The sequence below is a fragment of the Nerophis lumbriciformis genome, linkage group LG05 (genome assembly GCF_033978685.3).
Source record: "Nerophis lumbriciformis linkage group LG05, RoL_Nlum_v2.1, whole genome shotgun sequence".
NCBI lineage: Eukaryota > Metazoa > Chordata > Actinopteri > Syngnathiformes > Syngnathidae > Nerophis > Nerophis lumbriciformis.
The window spans coordinates 9625317-9640995 of NC_084552.2; the positions used below are offsets into that span (position 1 = coordinate 9625317).

Genomic DNA, 15679 nt, shown 5'->3' on the forward strand with positions numbered 1-15679 from the left:
ATACACTACTAACGTCAACAAAAACACACAAATACACCACTAACGTTAACAAAAACACACAAATACACCACTAACGTTAACAAAAACACACAAATACACCACTAACGTTAATAAGAACAATCAAATACACTACTAACGTTAACAAAAGCACACAAATACACCACTAACGTTAACAAAAACACACAAATACACCACTAACGTTAACAAAAACACACAAATACACCACTAACGTTAACAAAAACACACAAATACACCACTAACGTTAATAAGAACAATCAAATACACCACTAACGTTAATAAGAACAATCAAATACACCACTAACGTTAGCAAAAACACACAAATACACCACTAACGTTAACAAAAACACACAAATACACCACTAACGTTAACAAAAACACACAAAAACACCACTAACGTTAACAAAAACATACTAATACACCACTACCGTTAACAAAAACACACAAATACACCACTAACGTTAACAAAAACACACTAATACACCACTAACGTTAACAAAAACACACTAATACACCACTAACGTTAATAAAAACACAAATACACCACTAACGTTAACAAAAACACACAAATACACCACTAACATTAACAAAAACATACTAATACACCACTAACGTTAACAAAAACACAAATACACCACTAACGTTAACAAAAACACACAAATACACCACTAATGTTAACAAAACATACTAATACACCACTAACGTTAACAAAAACACACAAATACACCACTAACGTTAACAAAAACACACAAATACACCACTAACGTTAACAAAAACACATTAATACACCACTAACGTTAACAAAAACACACTAATACACCACTAACGTTAACAAAAACACAAATACACCACTAACGTTAACAAAAACACACAAATACACCACTAACGTTAACAAAAAGACACAAATACACCACTAACGTTAATAAGAACAATCAAATACACCACTAACGTTAACAAAAACACACAAATACACCACTAACGTTAACAAAAACACACAAATACACCACTAACGTTAATAAGAACAATCAAATACACTACTAACGTTAGCAAAAGCACACAAATACACCACTAACGTTAACAAAAACACACAAATACACCACTAACGTTAACAAAAACACACAAATACACCACTAACGTTAATAAGAACAATCAAATACACCACTAACGTTAATAAGAACAATCAAATACACCACTAACGTTAGCAAAAACACACAAATACACCACTAACGTTAACAAAAACACACAAATACACTACTAACGTCAACAAAAACACACAAATACACCACTAACGTTAACAAAAACACACAAATACACCACTAACGTTAACAAAAACACACAAATACACCACTAACGTTAATAAGAACAATCAAATACACTACTAACGTTAACAAAAGCACACAAATACACCACTAACGTTAACAAAAACACACAAATACACCACTAACGTTAACAAAAACACACAAATACACCACTAACGTTAACAAAAACACACAAATACACCACTAACGTTAATAAGAACAATCAAATACACCACTAACGTTAATAAGAACAATCAAATACACCACTAACGTTAGCAAAAACACACAAATACACCACTAACGTTAACAAAAACACACAAATACACTACTAACGTCAACAAAAACACACAAATACACCACTAACGTTAACAAAAACACACAAATACACCACTAACGTTAACAAAAACATACTAATACACCACTATTGTTAACAAAAACATACTAATACACCACTAACGTTAACAAAAACACACAAATACACCACTAACGTTAACAAAAACATACTAATACACCTCTAACGTTAACAAAAACACACAAATACACCACTAACTTTAACAAAAACATACTAATACACCACTAACGTTAACAAAAACACACAAATACACCACTAACGTTAACAAAAACACACACAAATACACCACTAACGTTAACAAAAACACACTAATACACCACTAAAATTAACAAGAAAACACAAATACACCACTAACGTTAACAAAAACACACAAATACACCACTAACGTTAACAAAAACACACATATACTACTACTTCTAAGAGTAGTTTTAATGCAACATACTTTGACTTTTACTTGAGTATATTTATAGAGAAGAAACGAAACTTTTACTCCGCTCCATTTATCTACATTCAGCTCGCTACTCGCTACTGATTTTTATCCATCTGTTAATGCACGCTTTGTCTGTTTTGCTTTGTCAGACAGACCTTCAAAGTAGGATCTATCGCATGCCTGCGTTTCACCAATCAAATGCAGTCACTGGTGACGTTTGACTCCGTTTCACCAATCAAACAGAGCCAGGCGGTCACGTGATTAACTACACATAAAGTTTCAGCGGCAAAATACAACAAGCTTAAGCTTACATGAACTCAACGTCAAATTTGAGGAAGCACATGGCGGTAAGTAACCTTAGTAGATATTTTGGCTGTCACCGTAGGCTGATGTTAGCTTCCCTGCTATGAATCACTGTCAAATGTACATCGTGTGGGGACATTTATTAACTCATACACACACACACACACACACACACACACACACACACACACACACACACACACACACACACACACACACACACAGTCGCACGCATAGAAACACCAATCAGTGTGTTCCCAGGTGCAGCCTACAACTATCAGTTTATGGTTTGCATAAAGGCTAACTTGTTATTTTCCTTTGTAATCTCTGCCTACTGAGCCTATGGTGCTGTTAAGTTATTGTGGCTCAATTTGCCTTAATTTTTTATGTTAATGTATTATTATTTAATATATATAATTGTTTTAGTTGCTTAAGAGATATTCCTGGCTCTGAATTTGCTCATTGCTATTTTTATGTTTTTGTGCATTATTTGTTGCAGTCATCATTAAACGAACAGGTTACTCATCAGTTACTCAGTACTTGAGTAGTTTTTTCACAACATACTTTTTACTTTTACTCAAGTAAATATTTGGGTGACTACTCCTTACTTTTACTTGAGTAATAAATGTCTAAAGTAACAGTACTCTTACCTGAGTACAATTTCTGGGTACTCTACCCACCTCTGGTCCTCACACAAACAGAACATGAAGTCGGTCCTCACACAAACAGAACATGAAGTCAGTCCTCACACAAACAGAACATGAAGTCGGTCCTCACACAAACAGAACATGAAGTCGGTCCTCACACAAACAGAACATGAAGTCGGTCCTCACACAAACAGAACATGAAGTCGGTCCTCACACAAACAGAACATGAAGTCGGTCCTCACACAAACAGAACATGAAGTCGGTCCTCACGCAAACAGAACATGAAGTCGGTCCTCACACAAACAGAACATGAAGTCGGTCCTCACACAAACAGAACATGAAGTCGGTCCTCACACAAACAGAACATGAAGTCGGTCCTCACACAAACAGAACATGAAGTCGGTCCTCACGCAAACAGAACATGAAGTCGGTCCTCACGCAAACAGAACATGAAGTCGGTCCTCACACAAACAGAACATGAAGTCGGTCCTCACACAAACAGAACATGAAGTCGGTCCTCACACAAACAGAACATTAAGTCGGTCCTCACGCAAACAGAACATGAAGTCGGTCCTCACACAAACAGAACATGAAGTCGGTCCTCACGCAAACAGAACATGAGGTCGGTCCTCACACAAACAGAACATGAAGTCGGTCCTCACACAAACCGAAAATGAAGTCGGTCCTCACACAAACAGAACATGAAGTCGGTCCTCACGCAAACAGAACATGAAGTCGGTCCTCACACAAACAGAACATGAAGTCGGTCCTCACGCAAACAAAACATGAAGTCGGTCCTCACACAAACAGAACATTAAGTCGGTCCCCACACAAACAGAACATGAAGTCGGTCCTCACACAAACAGAACATGAAGTCGGTCCTCACACAAACAGAACATGAAGTCGGTCCTCACACAAACAGAACATGAAGTCGGTCCTCACACCAACAGAACATGAAGTCGGTCCTCACACAAACAGAACATGAAGTCGGTCCTCACACCAACAGAACATGAAGTCGGTCCTCACACAAACAGAACATGAAGTCGGTCCTCACACAAACAGAACATGAAGTCGGTCCTCACACAAACAGAACATGAAGTCGGTCCTCACACAAACAGAACATGAAGTCGGTCCTCACACAAACAGAACATGAAGTCGGTCCTCACACAAACAGAACATGAAGTCGGTCCTCACACAAACAGAACATGAAGTCAGTCCTCACACAAACAGAACATGAAGACGGTCCTCACGCAAACAGAACATGAAGTCGGTCCTCATGCAAACAGAACATGAAGTCGGTCCACACACCAACAAAACATGAAGTCGGTCCTCACGCAAACAGAACATGAAGTCGGTCCTCACACAAACAGAACATGAAGTCGGTCTTCACGCAAACAAAATATGAAGTCGGTCCTCACACAAACAAAACATGAAGTCGGTCCTCACACAAACAGAACATTAAGTCGGTCCCCACACAAACAGAACATGAAGTCGGTCCTCACACAAACAGAACATGAAGTCGGTCCTCACACAAACAGAACATGAAGTCGGTCCTCACACAAACAGAACATGAAGTCGGTCCTCACACCAACAGAACATGAAGTCGGTCCTCACACAAACAGAACATGAAGTCGGTCCTCACACCAACAGAACATGAAGTCGGTCCTCACACAAACAGAACATGAAGTCGGTCCTCACACAAACAGAACATGAAGTCGGTCCTCACACAAACAGAACATGAAGTCGGTCCTCACACAAACAGAACATGAAGTCGGTCCTCACACAAACAGAACATGAAGTCGGTCCTCACACAAACAGAACATGAAGTCGGTCCTCACACAAACAGAACATGAAGTCGGTCCTCACACAAACAGAACATGAAGTCGGTCCTCACACAAACAGAACATGAAGTCGGTCCTCACGCAAACAGAACATGAAGTCGGTCCTCACACAAACAGAACATGAAGTCAGTCCTCACACAAACAGAACATGAAGACGGTCCTCACGCAAACAGAACATGAAGTCGGTCCTCATGCAAACAGAACATGAAGTCGGTCCACACACCAACAAAACATGAAGTCGGTCCTCACGCAAACAGAACATGAAGTCGGTCCTCACACAAACAGAACATGAAGTCGGTCTTCACGCAAACAAAATATGAAGTCGGTCCTCACACAAACAGAACATGAAGTCGGTCCTCACACCAACAGAACATGAAGTCGGTCCTCACACAAACAGAACATGAAGTCGGTCCTCACGCAAACAGAACATGAAGTCGGTCCTCACGCAAACAGAACATGAAGTCGGTCCTCACACAAACAGAACATGAAGTCGGTCCTCACACAAACAGAACATGAAGTCGGTCCTCACGCAAACAGAACATGAAGTCGGTCCTCACACAAACAGAACATGAAGTCGGTCCTCACGCAAACAGAACATGAAGTCGGTCCTCACACAAACAGAACATGAAGTCGGTCCTCACACAAACAGAACATGAAGTCGGTCCTCACACAAACAGAACATGAAGTCAGTCCTCACACAAACAGAACATGAAGTCGGTCCTCACGCAAACAGAACATGAAGTCGGTCCTCACACAAACAGAACATGAAGTCGGTCCTCACACAAACAGAACATGAAGTCAGTCCTCACACAAACAGAACATGAAGTCGGTGCCACACAAACAGAACATGAAGTCGGTGCCACACAAACAGAACATGAAGTCGGTAAAAATGGCGACAAAACTGTCATCCCTGACTGCAGGGCAGGCGGCTTCATCCCGTCCCCAGCCTCCATTCGGCGGACGCCATTAATCTCAGCGCTGCCGTGATGCACTGCAACCTGGAAATTAGCGTGTTGACAAGAGCCCACCTGTTTGTGTGTGATGCTCACTCAGCAGATGGAGCCCCCCACCCACCCACCCACCCACCAACACCCAGCTATTACCACCCACCCCCCGCCTAATTGCTGCTGATTGTTACTTAACATCCAACATGTTCTTTGGTTAATGGCGACATGTTTTCTTGGTCAAAGAAACAACAAAGTAATCACATTTCAACAACACAATCATTAATTATGAATTGATCGTACATTTTGCTGATAAAAGCTACACGTGGGTTTGCACATTACGTGGATGGTGGAGGGTGTGTCAGTCCATCGCCGGCCAGGCATTAGAAAAATATCATAAAATGTTAGTGTAGATGAAACATATGTTTGTTATTGTCATTTAGTCCTTAAATAAAATAGTGAACATACTAGACAACTTGTCTTTTAGTAGTAAGTAAACAACCAAAGACTCCTAATTAGTCTATGCAGTAACATATTGTGTCATTTATACACCTATTATTTTGTACACATTATGAGGGACAAACTGTAAAAATGGATGATTAATCTACTCGTTCATTTACCGTTAATATCTGCTTATTTTCTGTTTTAACATGTTCTATCTACACTTCTGTTAAAATGTAATAATCACTTATTCTTCTCTTCTTTGATACTTGACATTAGTTTTGGATGATACCACACATTTAGGTATGGATCCGATACCAAGTAGTTACAGGATCATACATTGGTCATATTCAAAGTCCTCATGTGTCCAGGGACGTATTTGCTGACTTTATAAACATAATATGATTTTAAAAAAAGATGTGATGCCTAAAAATATTGACGTAATCACAGTAGTATCGACGAGATACGCTCCTGTACTTGGTATCATTACAGTGGATGTCAGGTGTAGATCCACCCATGGCGTTTGTTTACATTGTGACGGCGGTGAACTATTGTATCCTCCTACGGTGTGTAGTGAAGCATATTTAGCTATTCCTCGTCCTCCAGTGATAATGCTACTTGTAAGAAACGTACTTTATTTGTTGCCATGGAGACCAGGATTAGTGATTTAGAAGTAGCTAAAACACTGTGGATGGATGTTAGCCGCTAGCCAGCTAGCCATGTCTTAAAGCAGCTCTTGCTGAGGGTGTTTCAGTGTTATAACTTCACCTTTATCTTGACTTTTTACACCAAAATGCGTTCATTCTCCCTTTTCTGTCTACAAACTGTGTCTGCTTGTAAGTACTCTGTGTGTGCGCTGCCAAACATGCTCCTCTGCTCGTAAAACCGGGGACTTTTTAGAAGCGGTATAGTACCGAATATGATTAATTCGTATCGAGGCACTATATTAGTACAGGTAACACCCTAATCAGCACCCATGGCAACCAAGAAACACAAACAAACCCAGGGGTGCTGAAACAGAATTAAGAAGTCTTAAACTAAAACAAAACATAGGTCAAAAATTGCTTGTTTTTACACACACAACTACACCACTAAAGTTAACAAAAACACAAATACACCACTAACGTTAACAAAAACACACAAATACACCATAACGTTAACAAAAACACACTAATACACCACTAACGTTAACAAAAACACACAAATACACCACTAACATTAACAAAAACACACTAATACACCACTAACGTTAACAAAAACACACAAATACACCACTAACGTTAACAAAAACACACAAATACACCACTAACGTTAACAAAAACACACAAATACACCACTAAAATTAACAAGAAAACACAAATGCACTACTAACATCAGTGTGGCCGTGCCAGCAAACTGAGGGTTCCTGGTTCGATCCCCACCTTCTACCAACCTCATCACGTCCGTTGTGTCCTTGAACAAGACACTTCGCCCTTGCTCCTGATGGGTCGTGGGTAGGGCCTTCAATGTGTGAATGGGTGAATGTGGAAATAGTGTCAAAGCGCTTTGAGTACCTTGAAGGTAGAAAAGCGCTATACAAATATAACCCATTTACCATTTACATTTACTAACGTTAACAAAAACACACAAATACACCACTACACACAAATACACCACTAACGTTAACAAAAACACACAAATACACCACTAACGTTAACAAAAACACACAAATACACTATTAACGTTAACAAAAACACACAAATACACCACTAACGTTAACAAAAACACACAAATACACCACTAACGTTAATAAGAACACACAAATACACCACTAACGTTAATAAGAACAATCAAATACATACTAACGTTAATAAGAACAATCAAATACACTACTAACGTTAATAAGAACAATCAAAAACACTACTAACGTTAACAAAAACACACAAATACACCACTAACGTTAACAAAAACACACAAATACACCACAAACGTTAACAAAAACACACAAATACACCACTAACGTTAACACAAAACACACAAATAGACCACTAACGTTAATAAGAACAATCAAATATACCACTAACGTTAACAAAAACACACAAATACACCACTAACGTTAACAAAAACACACAGATACACCACAAACGTTAACAAAAACACACAAAAACATCACTAACGTTAACACAAAACACACAAATACACCACTAACGTTAATAAGAACAATCAAAAACACCACTAACGTTAACAAAAACACACAAATACACCACTAACGTTAACAAAAATACACGAATACACCACTAACGTTAACAAAAACACACAGATACACCACAAACGTTAACAAAAACACCACTAACGTTAACACAAAACACACAAATACACCACTAACGTTAATAAGAACAATCAAAAACACCACTAACGTTAACAAAAACACACAAATACACCACTAACGTTAACAAAAATACACAAATACACCATTAACGTTAACAAAAACACACAAATACACCACTAACGTTAACAAAAACACACTAATACACCACTAACGTTAACAAAAACACACTAATACACCACTAAAATGAACTCGAAAACACAAATACACTACTAACATGAGTGTGGCGCGGTTGGTAGAGTGGCCGTGCCAGCAAATTGAGGGTTCCTGGTTCGATCCCCACCTTCTACCAACCTCGTCACGTCCGTTGTGTGATGGGTCGTGGGTAGGGCCTTCAATGTGTGAATGGGTGAATGTGGAAATAGTGTCAAAGCTCTTCGAGTACCTTGAAGGTAGAAAAGCGCTATACAAGTATAACCCATTTACCATTTACATTTACTAACGTTAACAAAAACACACAAATACACCACTACACACAAATACACCACTAACGTTAACAAAAACACACAAATACACCACTAACGTTAACAAAAACACAAATACACCACTAACGTTAACAAAAACACACAACTACACCACTAACGTTAACAAAAACACACAAATGCACCATTAACGTTAACAAAACCCCACAAATACACCACTAACATTAACAAAAACACAAATACACCACTAAAGTTTAAAAAAAACACACAAATGCACCACTAATGTTAACATAAACACACAAATACACCACTAACGTTAACAAAAACACACAAATGCACAACAAACATTAACACAAATACACCACTAACGGAAACAAAAACACACAAATACACCACTAATGTTAACAAAAACACACAAATACACTACTAACGGTAGCAAAAACACACAAATACACTACTAACATTAACACAAATACACCACTAATGATAACAAAAACACACAAATACACCACTAACGTTAACAAAAACACACAAATACACCACTAACGTTAACACAAAACAAAAAATACACCACTAACGTTAATAAGAACAATCAAATACATCACTAACGTTAACAAAAACACACAAATACACCACTAACGTTAACACAAAACACACAAATACACCACTAACGTTAATAACAACAATCAAATACACCACTAACGTTAACAAAAACACACAAATACACCACTAATGTTAACAAAAACACACAAATACACCACTAACGTTAACACAAAACAAAAAATACACCACTAACGTTAATAAGAACAATCAAATACATCACTAACGTTAACAAAAACACACAAATACACCACTAACGTTAACACAAAACACACAAATACACCACTAACGTTAATAACAACAATCAAATACACCACTAACGTTAACAAAAACACACAAATACACCACTAACGTTAACAAAAACACACAAATACACCGTTAACGTTAACAAAAACACACAAATACACCACTAATGTTAACAAAAACACACAAATACACCACTAACGTTAAGAAGAACAACCAAATACACCACTAACGTTAACAAAAACACACAAATACACCACTAACGTTAACAAAAACACACAAATACACAACAAACATTAACACAAATACACCACTAACGGTAACAAAAACACACAAATACACCACTAATGTTAACAAAAACACACAAATACACTACTAACGGTAGCAAAAACACACAAATACACTACTAACATTAACACAAATACACCACTAATGGTAACAAAAACACACAAATACACCACTAACGTTAACAAAAACACACAAATACACCACTAACGTTAACACAAAACAAAAAATACACCACTAACGTTAATAAGAACAATCAAATACATCACTAACGTTAACAAAAACACACAAATACACCACTAACGTTAACACAAAACACACAAATACACCACTAACGTTAAAAACAACAATCAAATACACCACTAACGTTAACAAAAACACACAAATACACCACTAACGTTAACAAAAACACACAAATACACCATTAACGTTAAGAAGAACAACCAAATACACCACTAACGTTAACAAAAACACACAAATACACCACTAACGTTAACAAAAACACACAAATACACCTCTAACGTTAATAAGAACAATCAAATACACCACTAACATTAATAAGAACAATCAAATACACCACTAACGTTAACAAAAACACACAAATACACCACTAACGTTAATAAGAACAATCAAATACACCACTAACGTTAACAAAAACACACAAATACACCACTAACGTTAACAAAAACACACAAATACACCACTAATGTTAACAAAAACATACAAATACACCACTAAAAGTTAAAAATTGCTTCTTTTTTTTTTTTACCATTGGGTTTTGTTTGACCTTTTGGAAGGTAAAAAAAACCAACCACTGCAGGTACAGAACTGTCATGACGGCGTATCGTTACACTCGGAGTTATTTCTGATATTTAATCATCTGTGGGGGTTCTGATTTGAGTTTGAGCCAACATTCGCCCAGTTCCGTCGGCCTTTCTCCATCGCTGGAGTAAAAAACGTCGCCTCACAACGAGACGTTGGCGAGAGGAAGGAGGAGGAGGAGGTAACCTAAGTGCTTTGTGTGCAGGAGTCAAGCGCCGGCGGCGAGGCGGGGGCCGCTTTTAGCGAGGAGGTCCGGCTCGGCGAGCGCTGAGGAGAACAGCGGGCGTCCGCTGGGCTCTTTGTCAAGGCCCATTCTCTCTGTAAAAGTGGGGGGTATCAAGGGGAGCGCCGAGGAGGGGAAAAGAAAAAATCGATGGAGCTGCTGAACGCCACCGTCTCACTTGGTGCTCTGCATGTGAGCTTGACCTCTTCTTCCTTTTTGTTTACACTTTCTCTGACACACACACACACACACACACACACACACACACACACACACACACACACACACACACACACACACACACACACACACACACACACACACACATTGTTTCAGACAATTGGAAAACACGTGGGACCCCCCAGAGAGCACGTAGAGTCACAAAGGTTCAGGAACATTCCACTTAAGAAGGTTCAAAACACAGGTTGACAAACTCAAGGCCCGGGGGCCAGATGTGGCCCGCCACTTCATTTTATTTGGCCCTGGAAAGCCTGGAAATACAAACCCCGTTTCCATATAAGTTGGGAAATTGTGTTAGATGTAAATATAAACGGAATACAATGATTTGCAAATCATTTTCAACCCATATTCAGTTGAATATGCTACAAAGACAACATATTTGATGTTCAAACTGACAAACATTTTTTTTTTTTGCAAATAATCATTAACTTTAGAATTTGATGCCAGCAACACGTGACAAAGAAGTTGGGAAAGGTGGCAATAAATACTGATAAAGTTGAGGAATGCTACTATCATTAACACACACACACCACTAATGTTAACAAAAACACACAAATACACCACTAACGTTAACAAAAACACACAAATACACCACTAACGTTAACAAAAACACACAAATACACCATTAACGTTAACAAAAACACACAAATACACCACTAACGTTAACAAAAAAACACAAATACACCACTAACGTTAATAAGAACAATCAAATACACCACTAACGTTAACAAAAACACACAAATACACCACTAACGTTAACAAAAACACAAATACACCACTAACGTTAACAAAAACACACAAATACACCACTAACGTTAACAAAAACACACAAATATACCACAAACGTTAACAAAAACACACAAATATACCACAAATGTTAACAAAAACCCACACACACCCGTAACCTTAACAAAAACACAAATACACCACTAACATTAACAAAAACACACAAATACACCCGTAACGTTAACAAAAACACAAATACACCACTAACGTTAACAAAAACACACAAATATACCACTAACGTCAACAAAAACACAAATACACTACTGTTAACAAAAACACACAAATACACCACTAACGTTAACAAAAACACACAAATACACTACTAATGTTAACTAGAACACACAAAGACACCACTAACGGTAACAAAAACACACAAAAACACCACTAACGTTAACAAAAACACAAATACACCACTAATGTTAACAAAAACACACAAATATACCACTAACGTTAACAAAAACACACAAATACACTACTGTTAATAAAAACACACAAATACACCACTAACGTTAACAAAAACACACAAATACAACACTAATGTTAACCAAAACACACAAATACACGACTAATGTTAACAGAAACACAAATATACCATGAACGTTAACAAAAACACACACATACACCCGTAACGTTAACAAAAAACAAATACACCACTAACATTAACAAAAACACACCCGTAACGTTAACAAAAACACAAATACACCACTAACGTTAACAGAAACACAAAAATATACCACTAACGTTAACAAAAACACACAAATACACTACTAATGTTAACAAGAACACACAAATATACCACTAACGTTAACAAAAACACACAAATACACTACTAATGTTAACTAGAACACACAAATACACCACTAACGGTAACAAAAACACACAAAAACACCACTAACGTTAACAAAAACACACAAATACAATACTAATGTTAACAAAAACACACAAATACACCCGTAACGTTAACAAAAACACAAATACACCACTAATGTTAACAAAAACACACAAATATACCACTAACGTTAACAAAAACACACAAATACACTACTGTTAATAAAAACACACAAATACACCACTAACGTTAACAAAAACACACAAATACAACACTAATGTTAACCAAAACACACAAATACACGACTAATGTTAACAGAAACACAAATATACCATGAACGTTAACAGAAACACACACATACACCCGTAACGTTAACAAAAAACAAATACACCACTAACATTAACAAAAACACACACATACACCCGTAACGTTAACAAAAACACAAATACACCACTAACGTTAACAGAAACACAAAAATATACCACTAACGTTAACAAAAACACACAAATACACTACTAATGTTAACTAGAACACGCAAATACACCACTAACGGTAACAAAAACACACAAAAACACCACTAACGTTAACAAAAACACACAAATACAATACTAATGTTAACAAAAACACACAAATACAATACTAATGTTAACAAGAACACACAAATACACCACTAACGGTAACAAAAACACACAAATACACCACTAACGTTAACAAAAACACACAAATACACTACTAATGTTAACAAGAACACACAAATACACCACTAACTTTAATAAGAACAATCAAATACACCACTAACGTTAACAAAAACACACAAAGACACCACTAATGTTAACAAGAACACACAAATACACCACTAACGTTAACAAAAACACACAAATACACCACTAACGTTAACAAAAACACACAAATACACCACTAACATTAACAAAAACACAAAAATATACCACTAACGTCAACAAAAACACACAAATACACCACTAATGTTAACAAAAACACACAAATACACCACCAACGTTAAGAAGAACAACCAAATACACCACTAACGTCAACAAAAACACACAAATACACCACGGTTAACAAAAACACACAAATACACCACTAATGTTAACAAGAACACACAAATACACCACTAACGTTAACAAAAACACACAAATACACCACAAATGTTAACAAAAACACACAAATACACCACTAACGTTAACAAAAACACACAAATACACCACTAACGTTAACAAAAACACACAAATACACCACTAATGTTAACAAAAACACACAAATACACCACTAACGTTAACAAAAACACACAAATACACCACTAACGTTAAGAAAAACACACAAATACACCACTAACGTTAACAAAAACACACAAATACACCACTAACGTTAACAAAACCACACAAATACACCACTAACGTTAACAAAACCACACAAATACACCACTAACGTTAACAAAAACACACAAATACACAACTAACAGCAGTACTGTTTCTCCATGTACAGTAATATACACAACTATGTACAGTAATATACACAACCATGTACAGTAATAAACACAACATTTTGAGGTGAAATTATTGCAACTTACCATATTTTTTTTTTTACATTTTAGTTTTAAAAAAATCTACCAATAAAATGCATTTAAAAAAACGGTGTAATAATAGTATTGACTGTTAGAAGCGGCCCTCTGGGGCCAAACATAACTGCCATGTGGCCCTCAGTGAAAAGCACGTTGCTTTAAAGCAACACACACACACACACACACACACACACAGACCCACACACACACACACACACACGAGCAGATATCAATAAGATGTTAATGCTCCACTAACAGACTATTAAAGTGGCCCACTACGGACGCTTGGAGGTTCCAGCAGGCTCGGTGTGGAAGTGGGCTGGTGTGGGAATGCGTGAAGAAGCCAACAATCAATGTTCACCACAAAGTGACCTTTTAAAGCAGGAATGAGAGGAGGTGTAACCATGTCAGCAGCTCGTCACCTCAACAGCTTCCTCTCCGCGGCCATTAATGTGGACATGTATTAATGGCGACATGGAAATGAGCGGGCTAGGCAGCAGATAGGAAGCAGCATGTTTCAAGCATTGTTTCCTACCATTAACGCTGCTGCGGGCGAGGAAGAAGATCAAGCCGCTAATTCCCCCCCGCCGAGAGAGGGATGACAAAGAGGGGAGGCGGGCGACTATTCTCTGGTGTTTCAATTAGCGGCGCTCGCCACCTGAAATATGAGGCGGAGCACAGGAGGGCTGTTTACCTCTGGCTGCCCCCTCTGGTGCTGAGTGGTATTACACCACACAACTCACTGTTTACCTCTGGCTGCCCCCTCTGGTGCTGAGTGGTATTACACCCCACAACTCACTGTTTACCTCTGGCCGCCCCCTCTGGTGCTGAGTGGTATTACACCACACAACTCACTGTTTACCTCTGGCTGCCCCCTCTGGTGCTGAGTGGTATTACACCACGCAACTCACTGTTTACTAGAGATGCGCGGTTTGCGGGCACAACCGCGGAGTCCGTGGATTATCCGCGGATCGGGCGGATGAAATTTAAAAAAATTAGATTTTATCCGCG

General features: G+C 37.9%; 1 long non-coding RNA gene across 1 annotated transcript in view; it reads right to left on the minus strand.

The window, feature by feature from the left end:
- LOC133605807 (uncharacterized) overlaps positions 1-15300 on the minus strand; it is a 65232-nt gene extending 49932 nt beyond the window's left edge. The window contains exon 1 of the long non-coding RNA XR_009815192.1: positions 15204-15300. This is a non-coding gene — a long non-coding RNA (uncharacterized lncRNA). The remainder of the gene's footprint in view (positions 1-15203) is intronic.
- Between the last annotated feature and the right edge of the window lie 379 nt (positions 15301-15679).